The sequence below is a fragment of the Trachymyrmex septentrionalis genome, unplaced genomic scaffold (genome assembly GCF_001594115.1).
Source record: "Trachymyrmex septentrionalis isolate Tsep2-gDNA-1 unplaced genomic scaffold, Tsep1.0 scaffold158, whole genome shotgun sequence".
Classification (NCBI taxonomy): domain Eukaryota; kingdom Metazoa; phylum Arthropoda; class Insecta; order Hymenoptera; family Formicidae; genus Trachymyrmex; species Trachymyrmex septentrionalis.
In genome coordinates, this window is record NW_017304736.1 from 211,597 (window position 1) to 227,617 (window position 16,021).

General features: G+C 39.2%; 1 protein-coding gene across 1 annotated transcript in view; it reads left to right on the top strand.

Annotated features, from left to right (window-relative positions):
• The first annotated feature begins 1,857 nt into the window (after positions 1-1,857).
• LOC108745901 (CUGBP Elav-like family member 4) overlaps positions 1,858-16,021 on the top strand; it is a 636,703-nt gene continuing 622,539 nt past the window's right edge. Inside the window, exon 1 of the mRNA XM_018482320.1 lies at positions 1,858-1,889. The gene's annotated coding sequence lies outside the window, so the exon portion shown is untranslated. The remainder of the gene's footprint in view (positions 1,890-16,021) is intronic.

Genomic DNA, 16,021 nt, shown 5'->3' on the forward strand with positions numbered 1-16,021 from the left:
TTGGAATAAATGAAGCTGATAAATCTATCGTACCATCGCGCTAATCACTTCGTATTATTCGTACTGTGAGTTATCGCGATCGAGAATACAGCTACATTTATCAAGGGTGCGCATCGCGCGATCTTATTGTTATTCCAAAGCGTTGTCTCGCGGCTTGAAGCTTACACAAGTATACGGCGTTACATAGTTGAAGTTTCATACATGTTTCATCTTTAATACATAACTATGCCCGGGGAGTAGTAGCGCATGCCTCGTCTAGTAGGCCCCTCGTGAAAATAATACTGCTGTACGCCGAGTAGCAGCAGCAGCAGCAGCAGCAGCAGCAGCAGCCAGTAACAACGGGTGCAACTTTGTGCACGTGGCTGCCAACGGCGGCGCGAGATATGTCCGGGGTGCACGCCTTTCGTGAGAGTGCCGCATTTGCAAGACGAAACGGTTTCATTTCCTGGAATCCATTTTAGCGCCTCGCCTTCTGACAGGGTATTAGTAGTACATAGCTAACCCAGAACGAGCCGATTATACGCGCGCGAGCACCGGTGGTGTCTCGTTTGTCGTCCTCCCCATAGTAGCTGCTATTTTCTTCGCCAGTCATAGCCGGTAATGCTCTCGCACTGCAATTTCAAATGTGTCGATCTTTAATTGACGTAGACCTACACGTGTTCCGCAGCAGTATGGTAATACTGATAATTAGAGCTTACGGCTGAACCTTACCTTTGCTATTAATTATCATCACGTTTATGTTATACTATTTAATATTTCAAATTCTCATAGAATAATTTTTGTCAGAAATCGAGTACTTCTTAGATCTTGTATGGCTTGAATATTTACACAGCGAGAATTATTATGTAAGTATGTGCTTTCGAGATTATTTAAAAAAAATATTCTTGTAACTTGTAAGTTCAGTTGAATAGCGAAACGATTACTTATGAAAATCTGACTTGAGAGAGATTTAGAAATAGATTTCCAAAATATTATTTTATAATCAGAAGTTATAAAATATTCTATTTTTATTGTAGTTATATTTTATAACGCTGAATGAAAGGGAGAGATTATAATTTTCTTCTAATGTTGATTAATTAATAGCGACATGCATTCGTATAAAATTGTTTCTATCGTTGTGATGTTAACAATGATTGTTTCTTCAATGGATTCAGATTTATCTCGCGTGTTGAATCTTTCATGGTGCGATCTACCTTTAGTTTACCTACCTTTGATTGAGAGATAACATTGCAGTGGTGAATGATTTAAATATTTTTTATACGATTAACATCGACAATTGAGAGTGCTTTATAAACATGCAAGTTCACGTATTCGTAATTGTCTCGATTAGATTTCATTTTTTCGATTTATTTAAGAACAATTGTTCTGTACTTTCATTAAGGTCGCGTAATATTATTCCTCTCGTGACGTAGAAATTTACCATACGGTAATAAGTAAACTAATGCATATATTAATAATACATTAAATTTGCATAAATATTTTCCGGATTAAATAAATAAACACTCTCGATGTAATGTAATTGCTTACTTCGCGAAATTAAGTCAAGGTGAAAGAGCGAATATTCAATGTGAATTTGTGTTATAATAAAATCATTAAGTTTCGCGACAGTTACAATTTAATAAATACATGGCCTTAATACTTGCTTTTGCAATGTACAGCGTGCAGTGTTGACGAAAAGCCAATGCTTTTTCAGGCAACAGAATAATCTAGAGAGCAAATACTGTTTTTGTTAATTTATTCGTCATTTGCAAAATTTAGTTTTTATAATTATATTGAATGTACATGTAGAATTTTTTGAAGTATTATTTTGAGCATATTGCTATAATATAAATGTATTTTTATTTTACAGAACAACGTAGCGTATCACTCCGTTGCTGCGCATCGTATCGGTGAGTACCTAATCAAAATATAGCATTTAATAGAAAGATGGAGAGATAGATAGATAGATAGAAGCTTTTTTTTAATATCACAAGGCAATATCATAGGGCTCTCTAAGGATACAAACGCTAGTACAATATACGGAAAAACAGTTTTAAAAATAATGCGTAACAGTATTTAGATTAAGAAAACAAGAAGTAGATGTAAAAGAAAATAATAATTATAATTAGTATTATAATGGAATATAAACATGAACTTTTAAAGAATAGAGCTGAAGATATTTACAAAAGCACACTGAAAGAAAAGATTGGTTGTTGCAACAATTTAAATAGTAATATATAGCATAACATTTTTAATCGGCTGCAGCAATCAGTTTTTGGTTGTAGCAGCAAATTTTTAGTTAGCCCATCCGCAATGTCAGTGTATATGATTTCGATAGGCTAACTAAAAATTTGTTACAACCAAAAATTGATTGCTGCAGCCGATTAAAAATGTTACGCCATATTTTACTATCTAAATTGTTGCAGCAACCAATCTTTTCTTTCAGTGTGAGATAAAAATAAGATAAAAGAGATACAAAGATACCTAGTTATTAAGATACAAAGATATATACAAAGATAAAACAGATCCCACTGACGTTCCGCATATTAGACCAGGGTCTGTACAAGAAAATAATAAAAGTATTGTAATAATAAAGAAAATAATGAGAGAGAGAGAGAGAAAGAAATAATTTACTTAAAAGTGAAATTCTATCCATTAAATTATAACGTAAATAAATTAAACTATAAATAAGTTATTAAAGTTTGTAAATTTAACATTATTACTGCGATATTACTCTATATATAATAATACGAATGTGTACAGGAAAATCTTGTTGTACACAAATAATTTCGTAATTCCTCGATGCAATAAATATAACGTAAAACAGCTTATGGAGCTAGAATCCTTAACATTAAACGTTTAATAAAAGCTCGATAAAATTAGCATAAACTTGTTATCCGAAATATACGTCGAGGTTAATGCCCCGTTGATTTTCTCATTGTAATTTTATCCTACCGACAGAAAGATCTGCGTTTTTTCCTTCACAAGCAAAACATCGGTGGTTACGGCACCGCCCTGACGCTGCGGGACACGCAGCGAGTCCTCGTATTTTATGCAGTTCACCGCGAAAGCGACTGGTGCGAGGCTATAAACCGTAATGTATTAGCAGGGAAATGTAAATTGAGCGCAAAACCACGGTTCGAAACAATGCTTTTAGTCATGGACGGGGTAGGGGGTGTCGGCCGACGGCCGAAGAGCGGGCCCGAGCGCGCGATACTGGCTACTTCGTAAATTAACATTAACCCATTATAAATAAACGGTAACTCAAATTAATGCAAATGCCGTATCCACGTATTTAAGCCGATAGCGCCCGGTATCGGCCTGGCGTACTCGCCGATGTTGCATCAAGCGTATCAATTGCTGAGATTCATTGGGTACTTTCTCACTGAGAAAAATGTTTGATTGAAAAGATTTGGGCCAAAAGATTCTAATTATATTAATCAGAATTTCGGTTATCTCAACAAAAATTTTAATAAATTTAACGAAAAACATTTTCTGGTTAAATCTAATAAAATTCTAATTGGGATAACCGAAATTCTGATTGATTTAATCTCAGGACTTGGATTAAACTCCCCTAGTTTGTCCATTTTCAAATCAAATATTTTTCTCAGTGCTGCTTTATGCAAAAAGAATGGTTTTGCTGAAATATTAAAAAATTTAGTTATGATACAGATCTGAAAATAATCTTGTTGGACTATGAAAACAATAATGTAGAATGCTTAAACATTCTAGTCTTGTGCACTGTTAGTTATTAAAGAAGTAATGGTAACACAATCCCTTGTATTACATAACATGTTATTATTTTTAACTTTTTGTATCAAAATAAATTAAATTTCAATCAAATATATATTTAATATATTTAATATATTTAACATATTTAATATATTTTCTCGAGTTTTTGAATTGTTTTAGTCAAATAAACGACATTATTATAAGTAGGGGCAGTGGCGACTTATAGAAATCATAAAAAATAACTTAAATTAGATAATTTGACATTATGAATTTAACGATGTACATAATTATTTTGATGATCCAGAAAAATTGTTTTCAAATCTATCTAAATTTTTATAGATATACTAGTAGAACCTACTTTCCATATAGAATATCCTCGGCAATACATACATATTTAGTTCTTCTCTTGTGACTGATATTAGCTAAGATATTAGACTAAATTAATTAAAATCTTATTACGATTCAATATATAATGTTTTATTACAAACACTTATAAATTAGAAAATTTCGAGTAATCCAATCTCAGATGGGCAAATATGTGATAAGATCTTGCTGCATTATTTAAATACAAATGGATTTTACTTTGTGGGAGTTTAATTCTAACTTTCTGATCAAGATACTTAATGTTGAAAATGTAGAAGTTACGAAAGAAAGTGGTGCGAAACGGAAGTTTTGATAAGAAGATATTAGCTGTAAATTTATTAGTCTTGTAGTTGGTATGGATTTTAATGTATTCGTTAAATATAAACGGCGCGCATCTGAGTTATTTCAAGCTTGAAGTTGGTTTTGATACGGGCGTGTCATGTGTATTTTTGCACATGGCACTTCACTGGCAATTACGAGTGCGAGTGATGGAAGCTCGCATGAAATTGACGAGAGGGAATTGCGCGTATACGAGACGCGTGATGGTAAACGTGAGACGGGAGCGTGTGATATCGAATTTCGATACTAAGACGATTCGGGTGTCGTCATCGTCGGCAACGCTTTCGTATCTGACACGCTGCCTCGGTTCATTATACGGCGACGCTGGCGGCAGGGTGAGAAATGAGGAAAAAGGGAGAGGGCGGGAGGGGAAGGGGGAGGGAGGGAAAGCTGCGAAAGGACAGATACGCTAGAGGAAGCGAAGATGAGGCCGAGGACAAGGACGTGGCGAAGAAGAGAAAGAGAAAGAGAGAAATAGATCGAAGGCATGAGATACGTTATCTGAATTCAAAGCAGACGTTGTAACAATGTTTCGCTTTTGCCACCGCGTGCATAATACAAAGTATCGAATTCGGGAACATAGCATGCGAGCATGCATGCAGTTAGATCGCTGGTGGCATCGGTTTGCTGTGATATTAAGAATGAAGCGTAAAAGAGATAGAACGCAACATGTGGCAACGTGTTACTCACAGTTATCGCTTCCGATAGCTTTCTTTTCTGTTTTTCTTTTTCTCATTAAATTATATACTCGCACACCTTTCACTTACTTCCCAACTGTATCTATTCTATGTTACACAGAGATTACTCGATGTGGTATTTCGAGCGGTCTTACAGAGAAGCTTACGCTCGTCGTCTGAGTAACTTGCTAACGCGAAAATATAATTTTATACCGCTGTAAGTCTCTAAGAATGTCGAATGTACTCGAGAATGTACTCGAGCGAGGATTATTCGTCGCGTTTTATCCTATCTCGTCTCTCTTCCTCTACGCGTATCCAACTTGCGTCTTCTGGCGTTAATCCAGTTTGCCACTCGTGGCAAACGCAGCCTCGCGAACGAGTTTGTCAGTGAAACGGCGCACTATTAAATCCTAACTGCGTTCGCGAAAGCGCGCAGGGCAGCAACGCGCGCAATGAATGCGCACATTGAATAAATTAGAGAGCTGAGTAAACACACGAGTATCAGCATCAACATCCTCTCCCCGCAGTGGAGAATGGTGTGCGCGCCACCCTATCTCTGGCCTCTCGCCGCGCTGGCCTCTTCGTTTAGTCGTTTGCAACGACGTGCCATTTTCGTCATTGTTAGCCTGATGAAAGCGGCTAACTCTCGTTCTATTTCCACTATTCTGGATAGAGAGCGCATCGCGTACGCACAGAATTGCGAATTCTTCGTTGCATTCTGCATTCATCTTTTAAAAGTAGCAGCTATTAGTAGGTTTGCAATTCGGTCCGTTCGACACACGCGGTGTATTTAGGCTACAAACACGGTGCACAAACGCGTAGAGTTTGGGTTATACGTGCATAAACACGACGTGTGCGAAGTACATACCGGAAGATTTACAGTGCATGTGAATCGGGCGTTTTGATTAACGACGAAAACAGACGATGCGTCAGTCGGGCGTGCGGGGTAATTTCTCAAAGCGATTATCCGCCCGCAGGTCGTGACGCTCTGCTCCTGATGAGACTGTACCTCACGGCGGTCCATAGTATTTAGACCGTGGCCTAACCCGCTACAGGTCCCCGGCACATGGATGGAGGCTGGGGGGGGCGGAGGGGTGGCAGCGCAATGTAATTAATAGGGAACACAATGGCTGTCTTGCGGAGGCCGGGACGGATGGGGGTGGTTACGGAGGCAGGCGGCTGCGGAGGCCGCCAAGTAAAGCGAGGGGTGGTCGTAATGCGTTCTGACGGATGCCGGTTGAGGGAGGCGACGTCTCTTGCGTGGCGGTGACTTCTGGGTCACAATAGGGTGCTCCTCTTCTGCACATTGTGCACGGCGGAGCGCGAGTGTAGAGCCCTCGTACACACGTACGTCAGGCATTTCAACTTGTTTCGCGAGGAAAACGAACCCGCTATTCCTCGCCATGGTCCTCCTTCGTCTTCTCCTTGTTCCGCCCGAAACCGCATTCCGTCTTCCCCGCAAGCGTGACGTCAACTTACTTTCGAGAGCTTGCATGAATTTTTTCGGCGAGGAACATCAATTTTCTTTCTGTCAAAATTATGTACGTCGAGGTACAAAGACGGCAGGAAAAATCTCTGTCGTCTAAGAAATTCATGATTCAGGAATTAAATTTATTTAACTTTTATTTACTGATTGATAGTTTAGTTTCGAAAAGTCGTTTCTTTATCTTTTTCTTTTCCTCCTTACAATTAGCCAATAATTTTTAGCTTTCGAACAAATATCTATCATTTATGGTAGGATTTATGTATTCTACATTAAAAAAAAAAAAGATTGGCCAAAAATTGGCCACTGCAACCAATTAAAAATACTATGCCACATTTTACCATCTAATTTAATGCAGCAGCCAATCTATTTTTTCAGTGTAGAAAATATGGATTTAACACTACGAGGTGTCTATACAATTCTCATTTTATTGGTGTTAATATTAACATCGATGTCGTATGGATTTAAAACTCTTAGTGTTTACATTAACATCGGAACGGTGTTAAATCCATATACTCATACTTTTTACAGTGCAGTAGGGAGAGATACAAATGTTTCTATTTACATACTGTAGATACCGTGATATAAGAGACTTGCATGTTTCGCATTCGTGTCAAATCTTTACATGTCGCGTATCAAGTTATCGCGTTGCCATGTACTGAGCACATAACTCGAGCACGCGACTTGCATCTTCGCTTCTTCGAGACGCGCTTACGGATTCAGGCACCGCGCCTGTGCCTTATCGGCGTGCCGCGTTTCGGTTCTCAGTACTTATCGCGGTCACCGGTACATGGTCTGCGAGTGTTATCTCCAAACCGGAATTAACCAGGCGGTGCCGATGTATCCTGTTCGTGCCGAAACAGCCCGGATGGCTCGGGGCTGACGCCCCTCTAATGGTAATTCTAAGCACGGGCCGACCTTCCCACACGGCAGTTCCTCAAAGTCTTGGGTCTAGCTATGCCCTCGTATCAAGACGAATGTTCATGATGCGCGCACGAACCTGGTGGTTGTGTTGCATCCCTCCGCGTCCTCCCCAAAGGGGCTGAGCGCGCGGAGAGCTGCTGCGGTCTATAACGGCTAAGCATGCACGGCTGAGCACGGATAAATGATTCAGAGTTTTAGAAATATGGAAAGTGGAATGGCTTTAGTAGAGAGAGAGAGGTGGATAGGCAGAAATGCGGAGAACGGAACGGAATACAGAGGTCGGAGGTAGGTTGGTTGTCTGTCTATCGAGATAGGCGCGCGATTGCCAAGAGTGCTCTCTTCTTCGATACCGCTCTCGAATATGTGTATATACATCTCGCTCGACAGTGGTGGCCAATTTCTCTGATTCACCATTCTCTGGATTCACCAAGAATCCATGATACTTTGCCTCTTTCGGCTCGGCCCGAAATCAGTTTGTGAAATATATGCCCGTTCACGTTTGCGCGTATAGATTGTATAGATATCGCGCGATTCATGGCCGATCGGATCTATTCTCGATTTGTAATATCGGCCGATATTCGGGACTGAATACGGAACTGGAATTGTATGGCCCGATGTATCTCGCTATCGCCGCCGAATATAACGAAATTTTGCGACGGGCCAACGATTTTGACTAATGGGCAGGAAATTGCTGGGTACTCTTCATAAATCAGAGAGTCTAGACTTCGATTATGCGGTGAAACGTTGAGTGCGAGTTGCTTTATTGATCACGTTCACATCGATCGACGAAGTTGTTATCGCGTTATAAACAGGCGGCGCAATCGGAACGCAACGATATGTTCAACGTATGATTGAAAGCTTGGCCGCGGTACAGGATCTAAATATTATTACCGCAAAGTATCACCGATATGTTACTAACTAGGAAAATTGCGGAAATTCTTACATCGTTACGTATCAAAGGAGCAACAATAATTCAATACCTTGAAAAATAACATTTTACTATTTTCACTTCTATGTGAATCGATCCATTTCATAGTTAGTTCCAAAGTTAAATCAATATCCATATGCACTTAAATAATAAACTAAATTTCAATTCATTACATTTTTCTTGAGTTGAATTGTTTAATTGTTTTATCTTCTGGTTTGTCCATTTTCGATCAAACTATTTTCTCAGCGCATGATTAAAAATAGCTTAAATTAAGTATAATTTGACACTATGAATTTAATAGTATAGGCATATCAATTTAAAACAAAATTATCATTTTAATAATCGTACACTGAAACAAAAGATTGGTTGCTGCAACAATTTGGATAGTAAAATATGCAAATTTTTAGTTGCCTATCCGCAATGTCAGTATGAGATTTCGACAGGCTAACTAAAAATTTGCTGCTAAAAACCAAAAATTGGTTGCTGCAGCCATATTAAAATGCTATGCCCTTATTTCACTATCTAAGTTGTTGCAGCAACCAATCTTTTCTTTCAGTGTAACATATTTAAATTTTTATATTGTTTCGTAATACGTTTCGCGGTCCGTTGTGCTTTAAACAAGAAGAGATAATGAGTGGGAGAAATCACGGCGAGCCGCTCTTGCTATTATGTTAATTTCGTTTTCCCCGAGAGAATAAATTTTCTTTCAATTTATACCAACGCTGCCTGGCCTGGTTATGACCGACCCAGTTTACCGCCGGTGGATGATATTCCGGCGTTGAGCGCCTTCGCCCCAGTCTGATCCGAGGCTTACCAAACTTACTCATATCACGCTCTCCATCCAGCCCTAGTATGTACTTATGTACAGGATTGCGCCTATACCGACCGGGCATTTACCGAATTCGGTGTAAGTGTGGGCGTGGAAACGATCGGAAATTAGGAACCATGTGGCGAGAGTCCCGAGTGTCGGAATTTCAAAACGGTCCGACAACTCGCCGAGCTCTGGAAAGAATGTGAAACTCGCTCGAACTTTATACATGTCATGTATGCGCGCGCGCGTATATGCACGTGTAAATATAAGTGCAGTTATATGTATGTAACGCAAAGGATGGGAAGAGAAGGATAGTGCCTAGCGGAAAATCTGTACTCGATATGAGTTGAGAGAGAACCGACGCGTTTATTTTACATATTATTTATATCCATCGCGAACGCAGAAGTATGAAGGGTCGTATAATTTTTCAAAAATAGAGAAAACGATGACAAATATTATCTCAACATAAAGATATAATTTGTATATAATTATATTTACAATACGCCTTTATGATGTTCGATATTTTGTCAGACGTTGCCTGAAAAAGAGGCGATAATGCCTATAGAAGTAAACACCACTCTGATTTATTATTCATAATTCAATGCATAATTCAGTATACATCCGAAAAACGTCGTCAGCCCTGTATTTAGTCTCTGTAGGAGGCGGTCAACAATGATGTCACGCTTCCATTATGGAAATATCCAGTCTAGTCCAATTTTGTTTTCAGTAAGCAACGCTTGAAATTTAATCAGTTTTAGCCAAATGCTGTACCGTATAACCATGTAATGCGGGTAACGAAATTCTCATAGTACCCACGGGAGCACTTTTATTTCCAGTTTACGTTATCGAAATAGAGAAAATCAATTTATAATGCCAACGGCGGTTATAGATTGCACGTACGGTTTCCTGCACAATTATCACGTTACGTTAATTTTACTACAGCCTACAATTAATAGGTTATTGCAAATTTAATCAATCATTATATTATAAACTTCCCAGCCGTCCGGTTTGTTACGCATATAAGAATGCTTTCGCCATCCAGCGAAAACAACGGAAATACGCAGGGGTGGGCATTTTAATCATAGAAAATTTATATTAATGGTTCATACCATAATTGGTATATTTCATAATTCGCCGGTAACGTCGACGATACGGTCGGGTGCGGTTTGACCTCACGTGGGAGTCTCTCTCTCTCTCTCTCTCTCTCTTTGTCCCTCCCCAAAAATCAAAACCGTTCTGTATGTTGTAGCCAACCGCTCTACTCACTGAGTGGTTGCTCCTTTTTTTGGCGGAATAACGTTAATTGATTGGTAATCGCTCGCGCGTGGGTTGCTACGTCATCAAGAATGCATAAATATTTGTTGTTCGGGTGCGGTGGATAGGAGGGAACGCTGTTAAATGCCGCCGTCATATTGTGGCTGTATGGTTATTAAAGCGCGTGCGAGTTCGTGGCAGCTTTATTCGAATAATTTTCAAGTGGCTCGCTATATATGCATTGGCGGGCTCGACCGGCTGGGGCGGAAATTTAAATCCGGATGCGTAAGAGCGGCATGCGTTAAAATGTCACCGGGCGTTTGTAAAAATTATCCGACTATATTCATTGTTTTAATTCTTGGCATGCTCAAATCGCAATCTGCATGATGTACGAATAAATTGCAACCGCACAGCATTTATTTAATTTGATTTTACCGCGGAAAAATACCGTGCTCGGGCGAGTGCTCGCATGCGTCATGATTTTTCCATATATTTTTCGACGATGTCCTCCAGTGATGCCCTCCAGTGATAAAATCACGAGGTTGTAACATATTGAATTCTATGGCTCGGGAAATTGAGGTCTCGGGTTTACAACGTTCTCGCAAGTAAATCGAAAGAATTACTCGCCCAATACACGTGTACGTCTATCCCGGACGGGGAAACGCGCCGCTGCATTCGAGTTATCGCACTGCCGTTGGCTCTGTCACGATTGTTTTCGGTTCGAGTGCCAAGACTGTAGTCGCGTCCAGGCGCGAGAGCTTCTTTTCTCCTTGCTTCTCATATTTTTTTCTTCTCATCGTTGATTTACTGTCGGTAATTCCGTTAAGAGGCCACCGTCCTCGATTTACGACTCGTCGAATGTTCTAATTCACTTTTCCGTCCCCAGCGCACGTCCGCGTTCGCTATCTCTCGCGCGAGATGCGTGTTCCACTGATATATACCGTTCCCTGTTACTCGCGATCCCTGTTGAGTGCGACCTCGGAACTGCTGAAAACACACTCCACTCCGTTCTATGGCGCGCGACCGTTTCCGTCTTTCCGCGGGCTGTGTGCACGTATGCACCTGGACGTGTGTATGGGAAGCGATGGCGAAGGAGAGCGTCCCGGTAATTGATTGGCTCTAATCCCGAACTCTCGTGTGCATCGGCAGTTCGGATGTAATGCGGCTTTACGACTTTCGCGGTACGACGTCGTTGAGCTGCTTTCTAGATGCTCTCGAGAGCGGAGCACGGTCGGATGCGAAACGAGGTAAACGCGCGATGGCGATAAAAGAACGGTGAGGGACAAATTACATCATTTTAATCAATTATTCAACTTGTCGGAAGAAACGATCGTCCGAGAATTCTGGGTTATCTGCCGGGCACTAAACTTTAAGACACTCGTCTTTATTTCGCTTCTGCAGTCAATGTATTGAAATGACTCACGCCTTATAAACGGAAAGGAATAATTTTGTTTTATTTTATATTTAATATAATATAATATATAATTTTCTCTCTCTCTCTCTCTCTCTCTCTCTCTCTCTCTCTCTCTCTCTCTCTCTTCAAAAAACAATAAATCCTTGAGTAATATAACGTAATAAGTTTTTCTAAAATTTATAGATTATTATCAAGAAAATATTCTTCGTTAGAGATAATAGTTACACTGAAAGGAAAAATTGGCTGCTGCAGCAATTTAAATGGTAAAATATGGCATAGCATTTTTAATTGGCTGCAGCAGCCAATTTTTGGTTGCAGTTAATCATTTCCTTCAGTGTACTTAAAAGAAAGAGAGTAATCACTTTACCTAACAATAGAACGATATTTTTCTGTGTATAACTAAATTTTTAGATACTTCAAAATTGTTTTTCCGTATAAAGATACAAGTTTAAATAGATAAGTTTGACTTATAAATATCCTGAATGAAAAAGGAATATATCGATAATTGCGACGACAATACAAATTTCATATCGTCTTATATGATGGCAAATAGGCGATGTATCTTGCAAAAGTCTGAGTGATATGAATAAATTACATTCAAATGACGATATAAACGATGAGTATTACGTTTTATCTTGTAAGTATGAGCGTACTACAGTCCGGGTCAACTACATTATAATGATAACGAGAAAGCTACCTTTAGCGCGGAAAACCCAGCGGAAGCAGGTTGGGTCAGATCCTCGTAGGAGCTAGAGATGGTTACAAAACATTAGGTTGCATCACGGCACGCTAAAGATTTCCTACTTAAGAAACTGTTCTTGGAAACGCGATGTAACAAATAAGCTTCGACTAATTCTGTGTTAATTGGTTTCTTGCAACTCGAATTAATCTTTTACGGTGTATGAATGGTAAATATGTTTCAAACTTCTACTTGTAAGACATTTGAAATGCTTTGTTACTTACGTAGAATTGAGGATATTATTATAAAATATTCTGTACCAGTTTTAGTATAATATTCTTCTTTTATTTCTGTACATTAAATATTCTTCAGTTTGATCTCAGAGTAACATTGCATATTCAGCATGATTTTTATACATAATTTTAATTCAAAGCAGTGCTGCAGTGATTTTTTATTTTTGAAACTACAATATATATTAAATTATTTATTAGAATCATACAAGAAAGAACAGTTTTGCTGGAGTATCTAAAAATTTAGCAAAATACAATTAATTACAGATCTGAAAATAATTATAAAGGACTCTTAAGCACGATGAGCAACGTTGCAAAAAACTTTTAATATTCTTGCAACCATCTTGAGCATCCTACATAATTATATCGATGATCCAACAAAATTATTTTTAGAAATGTATCTAGCTTTTTTAGATAAATTTTTTAGATAAAATATTAGTTAATAATATTTAATAAATATCAATAAAACTGTTCTTTCCGTATCTTATACTGTTAAATCTATGTCAAATTTGACCTAATTTAAGTTGCTACAGCTTCTATTCAATATATTTTATACTAAAACAATGAAGTTAAGCAGTTCAAATTTAACCCAATTTGAACTGTTTAGTTCCATTGTTTTATTATAAAATAACGATGAGTAAGAGCAGTGGCTCAAATTAGATTAAAATCGACACTATATAGATTTAACAGTGTAAAATAGAAAAGAAATATCTTCCATATATGTGTGTTGATATATTTTTGTAATACTTCTGTATCTAAAGGAAACAGACATTAATCTCTCTATATTTCGGATAGAAACCGTGAAAGAAAGCGACGAAGCGACAAATAATTTTCGGAACGTCGCTAACTGGTAGCATCTTGCTGCGTCTGTTTGCTAATGTTTAGCGCTAATCCGGCAAATCCCTTGCGCATTAAAGTCAGCCTTAGATGAGCTCCGAGATGGCAAACGAAGAGAGAACGAAAGGGGTTAAGAGAGATAGTTTCCAACGGGAAAGAGAAGCGCGGATAGAGAAAAGGGAGAGAACAAGCTTATAGGAGGATAGAAAGGACATTAGACGAAGGAATGGTGCAAGGGGTGGGTTGTATGGTAACACCACTTGGCGATGAAGCTAATATGCATGCGCTCGACTCGGCCAAAGTTCACTTAGATCGCATTGCATTGCATTACGCGGTATTACAACGGTGCTCCATCTTGTACAGCGCGACCGACCGGAGGGTGGAGGAGGGTGGAACAGGTGAGAGAGGAAGGAACGGAACCTCTGGTGACCTCGAGCGTTCCTTGTCACCATCTTGCGCCCCACCCCTCCACCGGTCCAAGGATCCTCTGACCTTTATGTTCCCCCAATGTGGCCAACCCCGTCCAACGTTGTCCCGTTTCTCGGCAAAGGAGCAACGCGTGCTTAATAATTTACACAACACAAGTGGCCTGGAACTTTATCGTGAGTTATGTCATACTTGCTTATACATTCTCGCGCGCGTGGACACGTCAGCACACATAACTATACACCCACGAGGTTGGCCGATACTGGGTAGATGATGCCATATACTTGCGCGTAATGTGTGTATGTGTGTGTGTCTGTGTGTGTGCGCGTGCGTGCGTGTGTGTATGTGTGTGTAAGTCGGAGGGAGGTGCCAGGTAACAGCATCCTACATGCGTGAATTATTGCACGTAGGCTTTCTAGGGCATATGTGCCTGATATCGTAGAGTTATATTTTTCGGGTGTCTTTCTCGCGCGCGAAGTCGCCGCTGGGACACGTTAGGTATAAACCGCGGGTATACGCCATGTAATACCATGATGCAGAGAGTAGGCCCCGCGGAGTGTGTCGGTATAAATCATGCGTGACTTAACTCGCTTTCGGCGTATATCGGGCGGTGAAAAAAACGTACCGCGGGCTAAGTCCGTAATTCCACTGCACGAGCTACCGAAAAACGTTTCCCTCTGACGGTCCGAGAGAACGTCAGATATACATACTCCCAATACGAGGAGAACGCCGTGATTAATTCTCCGGCGAGAGTACTTTTCTCTGAAAAACGGCTGCGTTCCATCTCCCAGCTCTGGAAACTGTTAGTTCTCTTTCGCATTGCTCGATTCGTATGTGTATCGGTTTGCGTAAAACCAATAAAACGTTTTTCCGTATACACGGTGTCTAGCTTTCAAACAATTTCTTTCGTATGTGTGTGATATTTTTACTTACTTAGAAATTTATTTTAATTTTTAACACAAACGTCATCATTTTTTAACCATTGAGTTATCAAAAATCTGAATTATTTAATTTCATAAATTAATTTTTAGTGTTCGAAACACACTGATTGTAAGATACACATCACTCTTTATTTTTAAGTATTAATACAATTTTCTTTTATATTGAAATTGATATTTGCAACTTGATATGGAAAGTTGCGAAACAGAGTAGCGTGCAAGCTATGAAAATTTTCTGGAATTTGATTAAGAAATTCGCAAGTAAAGATTTGGCAATTTTGAGACACCATGTATAAAAGTACCGATGAGCCTGCTCGCACTTTTTGTCCTAATCGTAACATTATCTACGGACCATAGCGCACTTTTTGCAGATCACATTTCGTATCTCCGCCGTTCGGTGAGAAATTCGTACACTTTCGGGCAATTTCCTCGCTACTATAAATCAACGTCGACGTCGTCGAGTTTATCGCGTGTACGTTGAGCGTTGTCGATGTCGAACATTCTTCGCACCTTTTTCGCCATGGTTTCATTATATCGAAAAATATAAATCAATAAGATTTACAGGCGAAGTCGCTGCATGTTACATCGAGCGACACGTCATTGATCCCCCCAATATTTCGAGATTGACGTTACAGTCAAGCTTGTCTCGATGTCAGCGAAATCTCGGAAAGCTTTCCAAACTACGTCAAATTTTTCATGAAAATATAGTGAGTCGCGGAGCAGAATCACATTGCGCATTAATAATATATTGTCATGAAGCTTTAAAATTGAATGAAATAAAACAATGATATAGAAGCATATATTATGAAGAAAAGCAAAACTGAGTTAGCATACATAAATAAGTCTGTCAATCAGGATTTTTTAAACTTCCTATTGTCCTAGTTATTTAATGCATCAAAATTCAAAATTTGATAAATCCAAAATTTGATAAATATTCATAATTTGAT